Source organism: Mercenaria mercenaria, chromosome 19 (genome assembly GCF_021730395.1).
Source record: "Mercenaria mercenaria strain notata chromosome 19, MADL_Memer_1, whole genome shotgun sequence".
NCBI classification, from domain to species: Eukaryota; Metazoa; Mollusca; class Bivalvia; order Venerida; family Veneridae; genus Mercenaria; species Mercenaria mercenaria.
In genome coordinates, this window is record NC_069379.1 from 15,737,459 (window position 1) to 15,749,921 (window position 12,463).

The following is a 12,463-nucleotide window of genomic DNA, read 5'->3' on the forward strand; positions in this document are numbered from 1 at the left end:
ACTTATGGTAAAAAATAACTTTTAACAAGCCGATAATAAAATGAAATACCAGTAAGTATTTTATAGTGCAGATAATACAGTTTTGCTTGTATCAAAATGTCACAACAGAAGCACTTTTGTAATACAGAACACCTGGTAGGATTAGTAAAGGTGCAATTATATTGATCTCTTTTTCCTATGCCTATTAGATATAGGTATCTCTGACTGAAAACGATCTTAAACAAAGGTTTAACTGTATGACATCGGGTTACAAACAAATTTATTTTTACCTAATATACACACCATAGCATAATTAATTTTGCTTTTCTTTTTGTTCAACCCGGGGCTAGGGGGCGTAGGCGGTAGTTTGCATTTTCACTACTGTCCACGTACTGTCCAAGTCAAACCGAGCCTGCAACAATTGATTAGCTGATGTCGAGTTGGACAACCTGTGGTTCCCCATTTTTATTCAACCACGAATTGATTTAGTTTTTTTTCTTTTAATAATCCAGTTTTTAACTAGAGATAGCTTTTTGGGGAAAAAATGCTGACAAAAATATATTATGGTCAAGTATGAAGTGTTACCCCAAGAATGTTAAAAAGATTTTTCTATGGTTTGATCAAGTGACTTTATGCCTCTGAAAATCTATTTCAAATATATGCTAGAATTGGCTAATCACACGGTGGGACATAATGCACCTCTAGCGTTGACAACATTTTCTATCATATTACATAGTGACAGTGTTTGAGCACAGACACCGGGATTCAAATTTGACCTAGACTTTATGAAGACAGTCAAATAAACCTTAAAAAAGAGCTGATTTAAAATGTGGCTGCCAGTTTTGTATTTTGATCATCCCGGGTTAAAATTCGACCTAAATGTTAAACGGACCCCATTTTGACACAGTTTTCAAATGGGATAGAACAAGTGAGTTTTAGCGTGTTACCAAGATTTTGTAACTAATTAGCCTTGTGACGTACCTTTTGAAGTGGCAAAGTAAAAACATTATCCGATGGACATAGGGCGATCACACAACGCATTACTGGCGCCAGTGATGACAAATCACTGCCTTGATGACAGTCAATAAAATTTTCGGACCTTTAATACGTACGTTAGTTATTAGTTGTCATAACAGTATAATTAAATATGAAGAAAACAGGGGCACTTTGGTATTACTGAACCCGTTGTTCATTGGAGGTATCATTAGATAGTTTTGAGCTTGATTTTCCAATTATTAACAAAAATGATAACGACAAGTTTTGATCCAGAAGGTGAACATATTCATTTTCGCTTCGGAATATATTTTGATTGAATGTACCTGGGTAATTTTATATTATAAACGTACACTTTCATCCCTCAGGAGCATGTAATACAAATATAAACTAACACTTTTTTCTGGAAAAAGTAGCAGGCTTCTAACCTAGTCCGGGATAACGACAATTTGCTGCATTAATTGGCAGAAACGTTTTTCAAGGGCTGCCTTATATAACAGAAACGCTCAGATGACGGCTTACAATTTGACAGAATTGCTCTTTCACTGATTTCGCTATTTTTACATTCTTTTATACAGATTTGAAGAGCTAGACTATCATTTGATCATTTGTTACATGTTCTCTGGTTAAAAATTATATTACTGCATAATTTACACCGAAAGTGTGTTTCTTTGACGATTTGTTCAAACAATTAAATATTTATGGTGTAAATTTGAATACATATAATTTAAAGCTTAGAGGTTCCCCTGTTTTTAATTCCCTAGTCCCTAGTCGTTGTATATTCTAAACCAAATATTGAAAGCTGTATAATATACGTATGCATTTCTGTATTACAGTAACTATGAATAAAATCTGTAAAAAAAAAAAAAAAAAATCTTTGGAAGCAAGTAATGGCAACCAAGAAGAAGAACCAAATAATATAGGAAGAAATATATATAAATTAGCTATTACTTTACTGCGAGTCTAATCTTCTATCTGCATATAGGTGATGTGATCAATTTTATAATTGCAATAATACAAACCAGCTTAAATATAGGGATTTATTTATGGATCTGAATGAGGAATCATGATGCCCGAAAGGTCTGTATCTCTCATTCATGTGGAACAGAACTCTGGTGGAATATTTCAGTCAGTCGACCATCTTCACTTTCTGAATGAGGAATCATGAGACCGAAGGTCTGTATCTCTCATTCATGTACCCTTTATCTTGTTATTTTCTTTCCATCAACGCCAATATTAATGAATTTTGACTTCATCAGCTCTGATACAATCTCAACTGATCAAACCTTACATCTGGTATTATTGGCTCTAACTCAGCTTCCAATATCGGAACAGAAAAGTTAGTTTTTAATCAGACGATGAGCATTCTCCTTTTCTTTGCAATAACTTGCCCTGCATTGCGAGGAGGTCCAAACATAAAACAAGAAACTTGCCACAGAACAAACGATAGCCAACCTCACATAATATTTTCGTATCAGGTCTTACGTAACGCATTTCTAAAATTGAACCGTGCCATGGGAAAACCCAATAGTGGGTTTGCGACCAGCATGATCCAGAGCCATGCCTGAGCATGGGGGGGGGGGCCGCGCGGAGTCCTGGTCAGGAGTTCAGATCCTGTTTCGCTTCAGGATCGCTAGGTAGCATATTAGAGAAACTGTTAGCGAAAGCAGCATGGATCCTGACCAGACGGGCTGCGCGGAGTGGCGCAGGCTGGTCTGGATCCATGCTGGTCGCGAGAACACCCTATGTTGGTTTTATCATGGGCGGACGGCTAATTTGGTGTGAATTGTGTATTGTATAGAGTGAAAGGGTAAAAGTGGTGATATAGTTTGTTTGGGTGTTTTTTTTTATAGGATAAAATGGAGTATTTTATTTTGTTGTTTATTAATAGATTGTAATTAAGTTTTTTGGTATTATTAAAGTGGTTGTTTATGTAAGTAGTAGATTAGAAGATTTATGTTGTAGGAAGATATTGGGGTTTAATTGTAATTGTAATTGTGATGGTTGGTTGGATGGTTGGGGGGGGGTTTGGGGATTGGTTTATGGTGAGGGGTGGGGGGGGGGGGTTTAGGGATGGGGGGTATGAGGTGGGGTTTTTTGGGGGGGGGGGGGGGGGGGGGGGGGGAGGGAAGTGGGGATGATTTGTGTGAAATGGGGGTGATGAATGTTGTTTGTTATGTTGAAAGGAATGGGTTATGGGTTGTTTGGGGGTGTTGTGTTTTGGTGTTTTTATAATTAAGTGTTTTTTTTGTGGGGGTGGGTTGTGTTGGGGGTTGTATATAAGAGGTTTGGATGATTATTTTGATATTGTTGTTTGTGTTTTTTGATGTGTTTGAAGGATGGTTGTTTTGGTGTGAGGAAGGTGGTGAAAAGTGGGGGGGGGGAAGAGTGTTTTATGGGGGGTTGGTTTTTTTATTTTTTGGGTTTTTATTTTTTGATGATTATGTTTTGATTTTGGGGGGTGTTGTAGTTATTTGGTATTTGTTGTTGGTATTTGGTGGGGGTTTGGTTTTTATTGGGGGTTTGTTTGGGGTTGGGGGGGGGTTGTTGTTATTGAGTGGTGTTGTTTTTTTGTGGAATGTGGTAGTGGTGGGGGATGGGGGTATGTGGGGATTTATAGATGGGGGGGAGTAGGAATTATTTTGGTTTTGTATGGGTTTTTTGGAGGGGGATGGGGTGATGTGTGATGGGGGTATTTTGTTGTTTTTATGGGGGGGAGTAGGTTATTTGTTTAATTTTTTTTGGTTGGAGGTTTTTTTGTTTTGGGTTGGGGGGTGTTGTAGTTTTTTGTTGGGATGTGTGGGGGGATTGGATGTGGAGGGATTATAAATGTGGGGGGATTAGGAAAGTTATTTTGGAAATTTTTTTAGGTGTTTGGAGGGGTATGGGAGATAGTGAGTGGGGGGATGTTGTGGTATGTATGGTGGGGGAGTTGTTTTATTTGTGTGTTAATTTTTGTTGGGTGGTGGTTTTTTTGATTGGGTTGGGGTGTTGTTGTTTTGTGAAGAATGTGTGGGGTATTGGGAGGGGGTGTGGAGGGTTTGTATTAAATGGGGTTAGTTGGTTATTTTGGAATTTAGTGGTTTTTGGAGGGTGGGGTTGGAGAAGTGAGGGGGAGTAGTTTTATTTTGTTTTTGTTTTTTGGGTGGAGTTTTTTTGGTTTGGGGTTGGGGGGGGAGGTAGTTAGTTATTTGTTGGGTTGTGGGGGGGTTTGGAGGGTGTGGTGGGATTTATGATATTGGGGGATGGGTTAGGTTTTTTTTGGAATTTTGTTGTTGTTGGTGGGGTGGGTGTTTGTTGGGGGGGTGGGGTTTTAGTTATAGGTGGGGGTGGTAGTTTAGTTGTTTTTTTGTTTTGGGTGTGGTTTTTTGATTGGGTGGGGGGAGTAGTATTATTTGAAGGAATTGGGGGGGATTGGAGTTGTGGGGGAATTTATAAATTGGGGGATAGTATTATTTGGAATCGGATGTAAAAGTACGGGTGGCTGGTTCGCTGGTTAAGGGGGGGCGACAATTAGGGCTGTATGGGTGGCAAAGGCCGGAGATTCTTTCAAACACACTATTTGTTCCGCCGACACAAAATTCCTAACAGCTTTTAATGAAAAATTCTTTTTCATTTCATTGCTTCACTATAATTTTGTTTTATACGTACGAACAAATGAAGAGAACTGAAAAAAGGAATTTTTTCTGAAAAAAATGCAATTGGAAATTTTTGGTTCGTTGATGTACGCACAAATCCTGTCCATATTATTTTTCAATGCTGAACGAAAAGCCCAGATTGTGTTTGTACGTACGAACAAAAATTCCGGGAACTGCTTTAAAAATTCCTTTTTCAAGTCACAATCATTGGGTTAGTAATGAGCAGCCTGCATTTGGTCATATGTAGGAACAAGTGAGCGAACTGAAAAAGAATTAACTGCTAAAAATAAAAAAAGCAAATTGGAATTATGTTCGTACATACGAACAAATCCCAGGGTCTGTATGCAAAAGATACCTGTCATTCTGACATTTTGTTTTGAACAGTCCAGATTTGTTCGGACCGTACAAACAAATTTCCAAATTTGGCATTTAAAATTTCTTTTTTCATTTCTCATAATCATTTGGTTCCGACAAATGCCACTTAATACATTTTGTAAACAATACAAAACAATTCAAACTGAAAAATTTCAAAACCAACATATTTTAATTATTTATTTGTTTAATAAAAAAAAAAAACAAATACTTATGAACATAATAAATAAACACAAAAGTCAAAATAATTAAAAAACAAGAGCTGTCATTGACAAGGAGCTGTAAGTGACAAATTGCACACCCTCCACCCACAAGTATGCCATAGTCCGTATGCACAAAAAAAGAAACAAGAGGGCCATGATGGCCCCATATCGCTCACCTGTTATCATTGCACTTGAGGACAAGAAGGTCCTCAGAAAAAATATCTAAGTCCAAAGGACAGGAACAACAAAAGACGAAAATTTACCAAAAAGAAAAAAAAAGTCTTACAAGGTAAAGATATGTACAAAATACACCTAAAAATTGGAGGTACCAGCCATGTTGTACCACAGAAAAGTTGTCTCGGTTTTCCCTACGGCCAGGAATAAAAAAGTTACTACAATAAGCCTATTTATAGTAAACGGAAAAGGAAGTAATGAGCAAAAAAAAATATGTAGGAAGTGAACAAAAAAAGGATCTGCCAAATAAATCTTTGACATAAATGAATTTTCAGATCAGAGTCCGCAGTAGTTACGGAGATACAAACCTCATTTTAAATTGAAAAAAGGAGGTAATTTGACATAAAAGAAGTCCTAAGTTATCTACCCTGATTGTCTCAGTCCAACTCATAACAATTAATGAAATTTCAAATAGTCCTGTAAGTACTTACTGAATATAAATCTATTTTGATTACACGCAGGGGAGTACTCAATATAAAATATCTCTGGAACCTACAATTTGGATCTGATTTGTCATGGAATCCCAGATTTTATTGTTGTTTAAGATATATTGGAAAGTTTTGTACAAATAAAAACCATAATGAAGTCTCTATATGGCTGCAACAGCAAAATAAGTCCAATTTTGGAGCCTTGAAGGGGCCATAACTCTGGAACCCATGAAGGAATCTGGCCAGTTGAGAAAGGAAGCAAGATCTTGTGGTGATACAAGTTGTTGCAAGTGTTGGTTAAAATCAAATCATAAATGTAGCTGCTTTGTGCAGACAAGGTCAAAATAGCTAATTTGGCCCTTTTCAGGGGCCATAACTCTGGAAGCCCAGTAAGGGATCTGGCCGATTCAAAAAAAGAAACCGAGATCATAAGGTGACACAAGTTTTGTGCAAGTTTGATTAAATTCAAATCCATAAATAAAGCGCTATTGGGCAGACAAGGTCAAAATAAGCGAATTTCTGGCCCTTTGCAGGGGCCATCACTCGGAATCCATAATGGAATCTCGCCAGTTCAAGAAAAGGAACCAAGATCTTATGGTGATACAAGTTTGTGTGCAAGTTTGGTTAAAATCAAATCATAAATAAAGCTTGCATTGTTCAGACAAGGTCAAAATAGCTAATTTTCCCTTTTTCAGGGGCCATAACTCTGGATCCCAGAATGGCCAGTCAAGAAAGGAACCGTGATCTTATGGTGATAGCAAGTGTTGTGAGCAAGTTTTGGTTAAAATAAAATCATAAATGAAACCACTATCGACAGAACAAGACATTGTTGACGCACGTCAGCGCTTGTACGCACGACGGACGACGGAACGAAGGGGTGATCACAAGAGCACACTTTGTTCATATGTGACAGGGAGCTAAAAATGCAAGTTGGTAAATCACAGGCTGAAGGCCTGAGTCGGCTAATGATTGATGTACCTGACAGTACAGTCTACCAGTTTTCAGTTTGTTTTAGTTTTTTCTTAAAATTTCATAACACAGCTCGATATTACTCAAAACTTATATCCGGATACGATGCCACTTTTCTCCATTGTTGAACAATATATTTTTTACGAATTGTGATGAATACGAATGACCTTTACAGCAATTGGCAGTAGTCCTGACATTGAAGTTTCCGGTTAAATTAAATCTTTTCATAAATAGTTTTTCGTTCGTGAATAGCAGCCAAACATAGACGATTCTACTTGCGATTTCAAACACTACAAGATAATCCAATTTAATTTTCGCCGATTTGTGTCGTTCTCGAAAAATAAGAAATTAAAATCATTTTTAATATTAGGAGTAACGACAACATACCAGTAAGAGCTTCGTCTTCGTTTCCGATAATTAATCCGTTTAACTGACTGCAAAATTTGCAAAACCCACGCAAAGTTTATAGAAAGCATAACAATAACGGATGCGTGTTTTACGTTCAATGTGGGAGAATTAAGGCTGATCGGCCCCCCCTATGTTACCTAAAACGGCATTCAGACGATTCAGGATTCTTTGTTTTTAAAAAAGCATTGTGGCGTTTCGGTAATTTTATATACGTTTTTTTATACCACTTAGAAATTAGAGAAATGCGTAGTGGCATTATTTCTCTACGTAATTTACGCTAATACCATCTTATCTGGAGCCCTGTTGAACTATTTTTTGTCATTCGCTGGATGTACCCAAGCTGTGTAAGCCTGCGCAATTCCTTAAAATGGCACATTTATGCTTAGATTACAATCAGAATTGCACAATTACAAGTCATAAATATGACATATTACATCGTCTATTGGGCATAGCAAAGGAATGGACCAACTTAACGTCATCATGCAGTGAACTGTTTGAAGTTGAGAAATCTAATTGGAACTACCTCCCCTTCACCGTGTTATTTGGTCCATTTAGCGAATCGTTGTTAGCCAAGGACACTCAAAAGGCTTTCAGCCTTTAGCCGACTCAAAAAACTTCAACTAAGGTGGGGACGCGGAAAGACGCCAATGCCAGGTCGAGTAGGATAGCCCTCCTTATCTTCGTATTTGGAAATCGTATTTTTGCGCTACACCTTAACTACAAAAATTAAGCCCATCATGTCCATGTTACAGCCAAACCTATTCTGTTTTTTTGCAGACAGTCATATCAAACAATGACAATATACAATTCCAAAAATGAAATGATTCTTTAAACACTTTTGGGAGGGGGTCACCTAAGGATAATACCAGTTAAGTTTGGGGTAAATATAGCCCCCTGTGATTTTAAGTAAATTTTTTTTACAAATTGTATACAGATGAATAACCCCATGAAGGCAATAGAGCAGTTACAAAAGCTCACGCATGAAGTGGTTTACAAGGAATTTAGTAAAAGGTTGCAAAATGTTCAGCAATTCTCGACAATGGGGCAGTTCTCTAAACAAGAAGAGGGTCAGATACCCTGGATCGCTCACCTGAGATTATGAGCTACATGTTTCAAAATGTCAAACTGATGACTTTTAGAAAAATTTGGAAGATTTTCCGATGTCAAAATCAAGTAACCCCTGGGCGGGGCTAATGTTTACCCCAGGGTCCATGATTTGACCAAAGTTTGTAGAAGTCTAAACTAGGGCATGTTACAGATCATAAAATCTAGACCATCTAGGCCTTCTGCGTTTAATTTTTAGCAAATTTTGAAGAGTTTTTCTATGTACAATCAAGTAACACCCCCATGGGTGGGCGCAACTGGACCCCGGGGGTCATGATTTGAACAAATTTGTAGAAAAGTCTACTAGAAGCCTTCTGGTTTATATTAAAAAATTTTTGAAGATTTTTCCTCAATAAAATATAGTGACCCAGGGGCGGGGTCCAATTTTGACCCGGGGTCATGATGTTGAACAAATTTTGTAGACGTCCACTAGAGCAATGCATAAATGTCAAATATCTAGGCCTAGGCCTTCTGGTTTATTTTTAGAAAATTCTTTGAAGATTTTCGTATGTACAATCAAGTAAACCCCATGGGGCGGGGTCAATTTGCAACGTTACATACAAAAATCTAAGATCTAGGCCTTCTGGTTATTTTGTAGTTAGGCAAATTTTTGAAGATTTTTCTATGTACAATCAGTAACGCCCAATGGGCAAGCTCAATTGGACCCCGTGGTCCATGATTTGATACAAAATTTTGTAGAAATCTACTAGGGCAATGCTCATGTCAAATATCTAAGATCTAGGCCTTCTGGTTTATTTTTTTTAAAATTTTGAAGATTTTCCTATATAATTAAGTGACGCCCTGGGGGCGGGTCAATTTTGAGCCCCGGGGGTCATGATATGAACAGATTTTGGTAAAGTCCACTAGGCAATCTACATGTCAAATAGTCTAAGCTCTAGGCCCTTCTGGTTCTGTTTTTTTAAAAAATTGAATATTTTCCTAAAAAATATGTGAAAATCAATGACCCTTGGGGCGGGGTCATTTGATCCTGGGGTTTTCATGATTTTGAACAACTTTAGTAGAGGTCCACTAGGCAATGCTACATGTCAAAGATCTAAGTCTAGGGCTTCTGTTTTTGAGAAGCAGATTTTTAAGATTTTCCTATGTAAAATCAAGTGACCCAAGGGGCGGGTCAATTTTGACCCCAGGGGCATGAATTGAACTAATTTGGTAGAGGTCCACTAAGGCAAGGCTTCACACCAATATCTTAAGCCTAGGGCTCTTGTTTTTTGAGAAGAAGATTTTTAACAGTTTTTCCCTTTCGGTTCTGCATGGCATTTCAATTCTTTGAAACCCTTTTTGTACAGCTTCCACCCAAGGAACATTCCTGTAATTTTTGGATGAAATTGAGCCAGCAGTGATGAGGAGATGTCGTTTAAAGTAAAAGTTTACGGCGACGCCGAACGCCAAACTGTGAGTATCAAATAGCTCACCCTGAGACCTTCAGCCTCTGGTGAGCTTAAAAAAAAGTGGCTATACTTTCTGAGGCCCAGTTGAGGCCCTGCTATATAAAGGACACTTTTTTTACCTACAAACAGGCACTTCACGCCAATATTGTTATGTCAAGTTTACCTTAAATGGATGAAATGGCTAAAACAATCATACTAATGTTAACATTTTGAATAACCCACTAAAATGATAGAACCGGTAAAAAATTGTTTTCAAGTACCAGTAGAGGTGATCATAGTTTACGAGTGTGAAAACACTAATTCTCGAAATCTAAAGTCACAAGTTATATTTAAATCCCCTTGCTTCCTATGTTGTTCGAAACGAAATGACAACCAGGTTTTCAGGGACATGAACATGTTTGAACTGAATAAAAAAATCAATTCACAACAAGAAACGTGCATACAGGTAAAATATTTTCAAGTTAATATACAAATGCAATATGCTGTTCTTTCATTGCATCTTCTAGTCTTACACAGAAAAATCCCCAATTAAGTGATACGTATTTGTAGAATTAAGCTTAGTACAACCATATATTATACAGTTTCTCGCTCGGGGTTGCCACTTAGTTAGAAAATGAAATTCCCAAAACGATTTCCTACTTTTCTCCCCTGACTCACTGCACTTTTCAATGACCAATACAAGGCTCCAGATAATTTTTGTTGGCCTATGAATATTTACTCATCATAAATTTTTGTGAATGATAATATAGGTAAAAGCCAGAAAGTTACTAGGAGTAATTTTACTCCTGAAAATTTGTAAAGGGGATAAAAAAGAAACGGTGGTATAACATATTTATTAATTTTGTGTAACACCCATGAATTTGTTTGCAGTTCATTTCAATGTTCAGCATTAAAAAGTTTTTTGCTTTTGTTTCTCCCTTGGTTTACTCTGGCTACAATACCCGCTTACTGAACTCCAATAGAAGACTCAATATACTTTAAATATGTTTTAATGATCGGTTCCTTGTTGGTTTAAAGATGCGTATGTATGTTCACTTTTACAATCATCAGATCGACACGCGCTTAGAATACACTATCGTACCAGCAATATGGTTTCCCAACTATTTGGACTTACGAATGCATTGGGTGGATATACTATAGTTTAACTTATAAAGTACCAAACAATGCGTATGTACGGTTTGTGTGGGAGAATTAATGCTGACCGTGCTTGTTACGTCAAGACTTAAATGATTTCAGGCAGAGTTTGTTTACGCTAGTAAAAAGTCATTGCAGGGAGTTTCTGTAATTTTCTTAGACGTTTTTATACGCTTCAAAATGATCACACATGCTAATATGCATTATTCATTCAAAGCGTAATTTACGCTAATACGCTTCTTATCTGGAGCCCCTGCCAATATTTTGGCGGCTTTTCCTTCCCTCTAGCAGTCCACGTCCGTGCTTAAAGATTGGACCTTGTGACCTAGTTTTGAAACCAGATTACATAAAATCGAACTCGTCCAAGATTTTATATTTGGGGTAACATTGTCTACCAAGTTTCATTATGATGAGCCTAAATTGTGACCTCTAGAGTGTTAACAAGTGAATGAAGTATTGCCATGCAATACAAAGTCCCCTACAGGAAAGGCACCTAAGTTTCTCTACTGCAGTAATAACATCATGAACTGATCTCTGTCAATGATGTATAAACAATATTGTACTATTATATACAATAAGTTATAACAACCCACCTGGATTAAAATGTGCATAAAATAAAAACCCACAGTTGTTTTCATATTTGAAATGTTTTTGCCGATTATAAAAAAGTGATCATATAAGTTACTTATAGTACCAACAAAGGGAAATTAATTAAATTAAAAAAAAAAAAAAAAAAAAATCTACATAATAATAAGTCCACAAAAGAAACCTCATTACCAGTAGAGATAGTCAAAATACACCTACAAAATGATGTAACATGCATGTTGGACCACAGAAAAAGTGGTCTCCCGTTTTCTCTACGGCCAAATAGTAAAAAAGTTACAATAAAATCTTTTTTATAGTAACAACAAAGGACGAAATGCCTACAAACAGGGTGCCTCATGGTGTGAACATTTGGTCCAAGTTACAATCAAAATCTCCTCAATGCTTAAAGAAGAATCCCGGACAAAGTCATTCTTGAATTTGACCTTTGACCTCAAATATGTATGACCTTGACCTTAGACCTAGGGGACCTGGTTTATGCGCATGGCAATCCACCTTATGTTGGTGAACATTTGTGCAAGTTCCATCGAAAACCCCCATGCATGAAAAAAATGCGCCAGACAAAGTCATTCTTTTTGTCTGACCTTTGGTCTCTAGTTTGACCTTGACTGAGACAACTGGCTTGGGTTTTGGCGCATAACATGTCTCATTCGGGGAATATTTGTGCCAACTGATATCTAAATCCTGTTTTTTTTGCCCCATTACAAAGTTTTAGACTGGACAGGAAAAAAATCCTACTGACCTTTGTCTCAAAGTGTGACCTTGACCTTTTTTAAGCTAGGGTTACTGGGTGTTGCGCATGACAATTCTTCTTCATCATGGGAACAATTATGCCCAAGTATATTGTAATCCCTGACGTACAGAGTGCTGGATTGGACAAGGAAAAAAAATATTGACCTTGACCTCCAATTGTGACCTTGACCTCTGAGCGAAGGGTCCCGGGATTGGCACAAGACACGTCGTCTCATCATGGGGAAGCATTTGTGCAA